Source organism: Pseudophryne corroboree, chromosome 7 (assembly GCF_028390025.1).
Source record: "Pseudophryne corroboree isolate aPseCor3 chromosome 7, aPseCor3.hap2, whole genome shotgun sequence".
In the NCBI taxonomy this organism is placed as follows: domain Eukaryota; kingdom Metazoa; phylum Chordata; class Amphibia; order Anura; family Myobatrachidae; genus Pseudophryne; species Pseudophryne corroboree.
In genome coordinates this window covers 394461930-394468020 of record NC_086450.1, presented here as the reverse complement: position 1 = coordinate 394468020, position 6091 = coordinate 394461930, and positions in this window count along the sequence as shown.

The following is a 6091-nucleotide window of genomic DNA, read 5'->3' as shown; positions in this document are numbered from 1 at the left end:
AAGTAGCATTAGGGAAAATATTTATGTCGGGGCAGAGAGTTTAGAAGGACCAAATTAGTTGATCAGAGAGAATGGTAAGTATGAGGGGCGTGAAGAGGGAGGGAGCAGAAGAACTGTCCGTAAGAGTAACTCTAGGGAGGCACTTGAAAACAATGATAGGATACCCTTAAAAAAACAAACGGACAAGGGAAACACTAAACTAAAATGTATGCATGCGAACGCAAGGAGCCTAGCAGGTAAAATGGGGGAATTGGAATTGATAGCATCAAAGGCTGAGTATGATATTATAGGTATTACGGAATTATGGTGGGACGACTCTCATGACTGGGTGGCAAATTTGGAGGGGTATTCTCTTTTCAGGAGATACAGGGCTAACAAAAGAGGAGGCGGTGTATGTCTTTATGTTAAGCCATCTCTTAAACCATACTTAAAGGAGGTAATCTATGAGGGGATTGGAGATAATGTGGAGTCAATATGGGTAGAAATCTCAAGTGTGGGAATTGATGCAAAGAAACTAGTCATAGGCACGTGCTACAAACAGCCGGGTATTATCATACATGAGGAAGAACAACTCTTGCAGCAAATTGAAAAGGCTGCGGGATTGGGCAACATCCTGGTGATTGGGGATTTTAATTATCCTTATATAAACTGAGGTAACGATTCATGTGGTAAGGCTAGGGGCAACAGGTTCTTAAATACGTTAAAGGATCACTACATGTCTCAACTAGTCGAGGACCCAACTAGAGGTAAAACTACTCTGGATCTAGTAATTACTAATCATGTGGACATTATATCAAATACTAAAGTTGGGAAGACTTTGGGGAATAGTGATCACTATATGATCACATTCGACATCAGTTTCAAGAAACATAGCTACAGTATAAGGGATCAACCAAAACATATAACTTTAGGAAGGCTAACTTCAGTATGCTGAGAAGGGCACTAAACGACATTGACTGGGAAGATTTGTTTCATGGCAAGAACACTACGGAAATGTGGGATACGTTAAAAGGATTGCTAGATATCAATATTCACAAATTCATTCCCATGGGCAGCAAACGCAGGAGTACCAAACTCAAACCGATGTGGATTAATAAGAAGGTCAAGGAAGAAATGGATAATAAGAAGCGTGCTTTCAAAGCATTTAAATCTAATGGAATGGAGGAGTCATTTCAGTACTACAAGGAATGCAATAAAAGATGCAAAAAAAGCAATAAGAGCAGCTAAAATTGAAATGAAAAGCAAATCACTATAGAGAGTAAAATCAATCCTAAAATGTTTTTTAAATACATAAACAGTAAAAGGTTTAAAATGGAGAACGTAGGTCCAATAAAAGATTAATTTGGAGTATTGATAAATGATGACGAAACAAAAGCGGAAATACTGAACACATTTTTTTTTTCATCAGTGTTTACCAGAGAAGAACTGACAGTGGTAGTAGTGCATAACGATAGTGACAGCAATGATTCTTAGCTAGATACTTGTTTAAGTGAAGAAATAGTCCGGGAGAGAATAAGCAAAATTAAGATTAATAAATCACCTGGCCCAGATGGACTTCACCCAAGGGTTTTTATGGAGCTTAGGTCACAACTAGCAAGACCCCTATACTTGATTTTCATAATTCAATTAGATCAGGCATGGTACCAATGGATTGGCGTATAGCTGAGGTAGTGCCATTATTTAAAAGGGGATCTAAAAATCATCCGTGTAACTACAGACCAGTTAGTTTGACATCTATAGTGGGGAAATTATTGGAGGGAATTTTAGGGGATAGCATACATGAGTATCTGCATGCCGCTAAGTTTATTAGCAAGAACCAGCATCAGTTTGTGAGGGACAAATCTTGTCAAAGTTAGTTAGCTTCTATGAGGAAGTGAGGACAATGTTGACCAGGGAAAAGCAGTGGATGTGGTATACTTAGGTTTTGCAAAAGCCTTCGATACAGTGCCTCACAGGAGACTGATCATCAAATTAAAGGAGCTTGGCCTAGGAAAAACTATTTGTACATGAATAAGTAATTGGCTGGATAACAGGGTACAGTGAGTAGTGGTCAATGGGATGTCCTCCAGCTGGGCACCAGTAGTCAGTGAAATACCACAAGGGTCCATACTCGGGCCATTACTGTTTACCATATTTATCAATGACCTGGAAATAGGTCTGGAAACCACAGAGTCAATCTTTGCAGATGATACTAAACTGTGCAAGGTAATTAATTCGGATATAGATGTGGAGTCTCTACAGAATGACTTATCTAAAATTGAAATCTGGGCGTCTAATTGGAAAATGGGATTCAATATAGAAAAATGCAAAGTAATGCACTTCGGGACTAAAAACAAACTTGCAACCTACATATTAAATGGGGAAAATCTAGGGGTAACAGTATTGGAAAAAGATTTGGGGGTAGTTATTGATAATAGGCTTAATAACCATATACAATGTCAAAGTGCAGCAAAGAAGGCAAGTAAGGTGCTAGCGTGCATAAAACGGGGAATTGAGACAAGGGACGAAAGTGTAATCCTGCCGCTGTACAAATCATTGGTATGTCCACACCTGGAATATTGTGTTCAATTTTGGGCACCACATTACAAAAAAGATATCTGTGGACTCGAAAGGGTTCAAAGGCATGCTACTAAATTGATTAAAGGTTTAGAGGGACTGGAGTTCGAGGAAAGGCTTACTAGGTTGAATTTGTATACACTAGAAAAGAGTCGTCTAAGAGGAGACATTATTAATATCTTCAAATATATAAAGGGACATTTCAAAGAGTTATCAGAGGTATTGTTTATTAAAAGAACTCTGTATAAGACACGAGGTCACTCGCTGAGGCTAGAGGAGAGGAAATTCCATACGCAACGTAGGAAAGGGTTCTTCACTGTCAGGGCAATAAGGATCTGGAATTCCCTGCCAGAGAAGGTGGTAATGGTGGTATGTATTTAAAAACGGATTGGATACATTTCTGACTGAAAAAGATATCCAAGGTTATAGCATTTAAAATATTGACATTGTTAATCTGGGGGGAACATGATTTACAGTTGATAACTAAACATAAAACATTGGCCCTCATTCCGAGTTGATCGGTCGCAAGGCGAATTTAGCAGAGTTACACACGCTTAGTCTACGCCTACTGGGAGTGTATCTTAGCATCTTAAAAGTGCAAACGAAGTTTACGCAATATTGCGAACAAAAAAAACTTAGCAGTTTTAGAGTAGCTCCAGACTTACTCTGCCTGTGCGATCAGTTCAGTGCTTGTCGTTCCTGGTTTGACGTCACAAACACTCCCAGCGTTCGCCCAGACACTCCCCCGTTTCTCCGGCCACTCCTGCGTTTTTTCCGGAAACGGTAGCGTTTTCAGCCACACGCCCATAAAACGCCGTGTTTCCGCCCAGTAACACCCATTTCCTGTCAATCACACTACGTTCGCCGGTGCGAACAAAAAGCCGTGAGTAAAAATCCTTTCTTCATAGCAGAATTACTTAGCGCAGTCGCAGTGCGAACATTGCGCATGCGCTCTAAGCTGATTTTCACTGCGATGCGAAAAAAAAGAACGAGCGAACGACTCGGAATGAGGGCCATTGTTTCAATTGGGACATTATAATGAACTCGGCTTAAGACAGATTACAGGTTGGACCCGATGGGCATTTTGCCTCTTTTCAACCTCATTAACTATGTTACTACGTTATTATATCACACTGACAATCTGGAGGTACAACTTCACACAAATACTAAGTAGCAATTAGCTAATTAGTGGAAGCGTGACACAGGTGCATACAGTATGTAATTTTGCATTAAACATAACCATATGTTCACATTAAGCAACTGCTACCTAAGGCACCCGCCGCCAACACATTAATAAATAGATCTGTTTAATATCTATTAAAATCCACCATGTGCACAGATTAATAATTGTTTACTTTATAAAATTATGTGGCCGATTCTACAACAGCCTGTGTGCCGAAGCTCTCTGAGGCAGTTGATTGTCAAATATACTTCTGTATCCATTTCTCTATAAATTAGCATGATGCTTTATCTTTATACCCACTGGCACTAGTTGCTGCATTGTAAGACAAACGCGAAGACAGTTTATTGTATTTTTGCTCACATTCAGGTGGTCATTGGTGGTGGCCTTGGTATTTCTAATGCATTCGCCCTTAGTAAATACAAGATGAAAGAGCAGCCATAGGCAAACGCAGGAGGGGTTTCTGGTTGCCCAGAAACCCCCTTCCTCTTGGCAAGTGGTTCAAATTATGACAAAAATAGCAATGGTATATAACATGATTACTAGAGCTGCCGCCACATCATGCAGTATAAGGGACAGAGCAGAGCTGCTGCACATGCCCAGTGGAAGCAGTTTTCTCTACCAGGTTTGCTGTGTATGTGGATCTGAGTCCTCTGTCAGTGCACTGGACCAGAGAGTATCTGCCAGGAAGAAGAGACAGGAGCCTTACCATGAGGTGGGAGAATGTATGTTTAGAAAGTGCAGTACTGGTTCTGTTATATTTGTGTAATTACAGTAGTTATTATGGTATGTTTGACCTTTTCCTGATCACTTATGTATAATATTTCAATGTTTGATACAGGCTACACTATAGACCATCCATAGTATTAAATATTAATACTGTATTCCATACCGTATCCAGTATATAAAAAGACAATGTTTACATAAAAGTTGAGGTTTGTTACTAGGTTCTTCTACCGCTATAGAAGACTTGTGCGCTTGCTCCAATGTTCCGCAGAGTGGGAAATTGTGGACTGCACTTGGAAACCCCCCTCTAGAAATCCTGCATTTGGCACTGAGAGTAGCCAATGTTGTCTACCACATCCCCCTCTCTGCACCCTCGCCAGTGGGTAGGAGTCCTTACAGTGCCAGTATATGCAGAAATGCTGCACAATAAGGGGGGATAAGCACACATAAGGCTTGATTCGGCAATGTATGTAAACTCAATGGTTTACTTACACATCCAATGGCGAGGGGCATGTGCAGGACCCTTTCTGCCCCCTGAGCCACAGCATGATTGACAGGCTGTGCGCGTTTGGGGGCAGGGGGTGGTTGGAGCTGAACAGTATTCCCTAAAACGGGGGGCGTGTCACCCTCAGTTTCTGGGAGTAGTGAGGCCAGGGTCTGACTTACCAGCGCATAACTGTGTGTAGATTGTTATGCTTAGGGGACACCGCAATCAGCCTTTCATCCAGAGCACCTAATGCTTCCTACAAGTCATCTGGCTGTAGAAAACTGAACTCCAGAAAGAGATTACCTGGCCTTTGGTTGGTAGCTCATGCGGCGGCTGCCTTGCGCGATACCATGGGTCATGCAGCCGGCAGGTGGTGTCGCAGATGACCCGGGATCTGCTTCCTTGGACACAGTTCACATCAGTAATATTTATATTGTGTGTTATGTTAATCCAATGTGCAGCCTATCAATTTGCTAATAACCAGTGATGTCTCAGATAGGACCGTAACAACTGGTGACACTGTCCAGGGAGCTAGGTCATGGTGGCAGCAGCCTTGCTGCCCAGAAGGCACATGTATCCAGATTGTGAACTGCCTGAAAGGGCACCCTGCTGCTTGGGGAGGTGTTGACTCATCCTTACAGTGCACCAGGTGCCTAGCTTCCTGTTCCCTCCCTCCTCCTCTAGGTGTCATGATGTCACATGTGCTGAGAAGTGAGGACGGTGGCCATGCCCAGGGTGCAGAAGTGCCTGGCTATGATACTGGTTACAGGGACATAGAGTGACTAAATTTTTTTGTGAGCTGACTTATAGTCGTGAGGTACAGGTTCCTAGAGACTTGCTACAGTCTAATGCAGTGATCTCCAACCCATAGCTCGCGAGCTACCGGTAGCTCGCGATAGTATTTTCTGTAGCTCACAGAGCGCACAGGCTTGGGCAGTCACTGGCACTCCTCCCTTCATTTTTAATATGGTGCCGGCTGTCAGCCAATCAGAGTTCGTGGACCAGCAGTGGCGGCACCTGATTGGCTGCCGGACTTCGAGTTTTGATTGGCTCACTTACCGGCACCATATTTTAAATGCCCGCCGCCACCGGAGACTCTGTCACCCTCACCGCAGCCGCTCTCCGGACTTCACAGGAGAGGC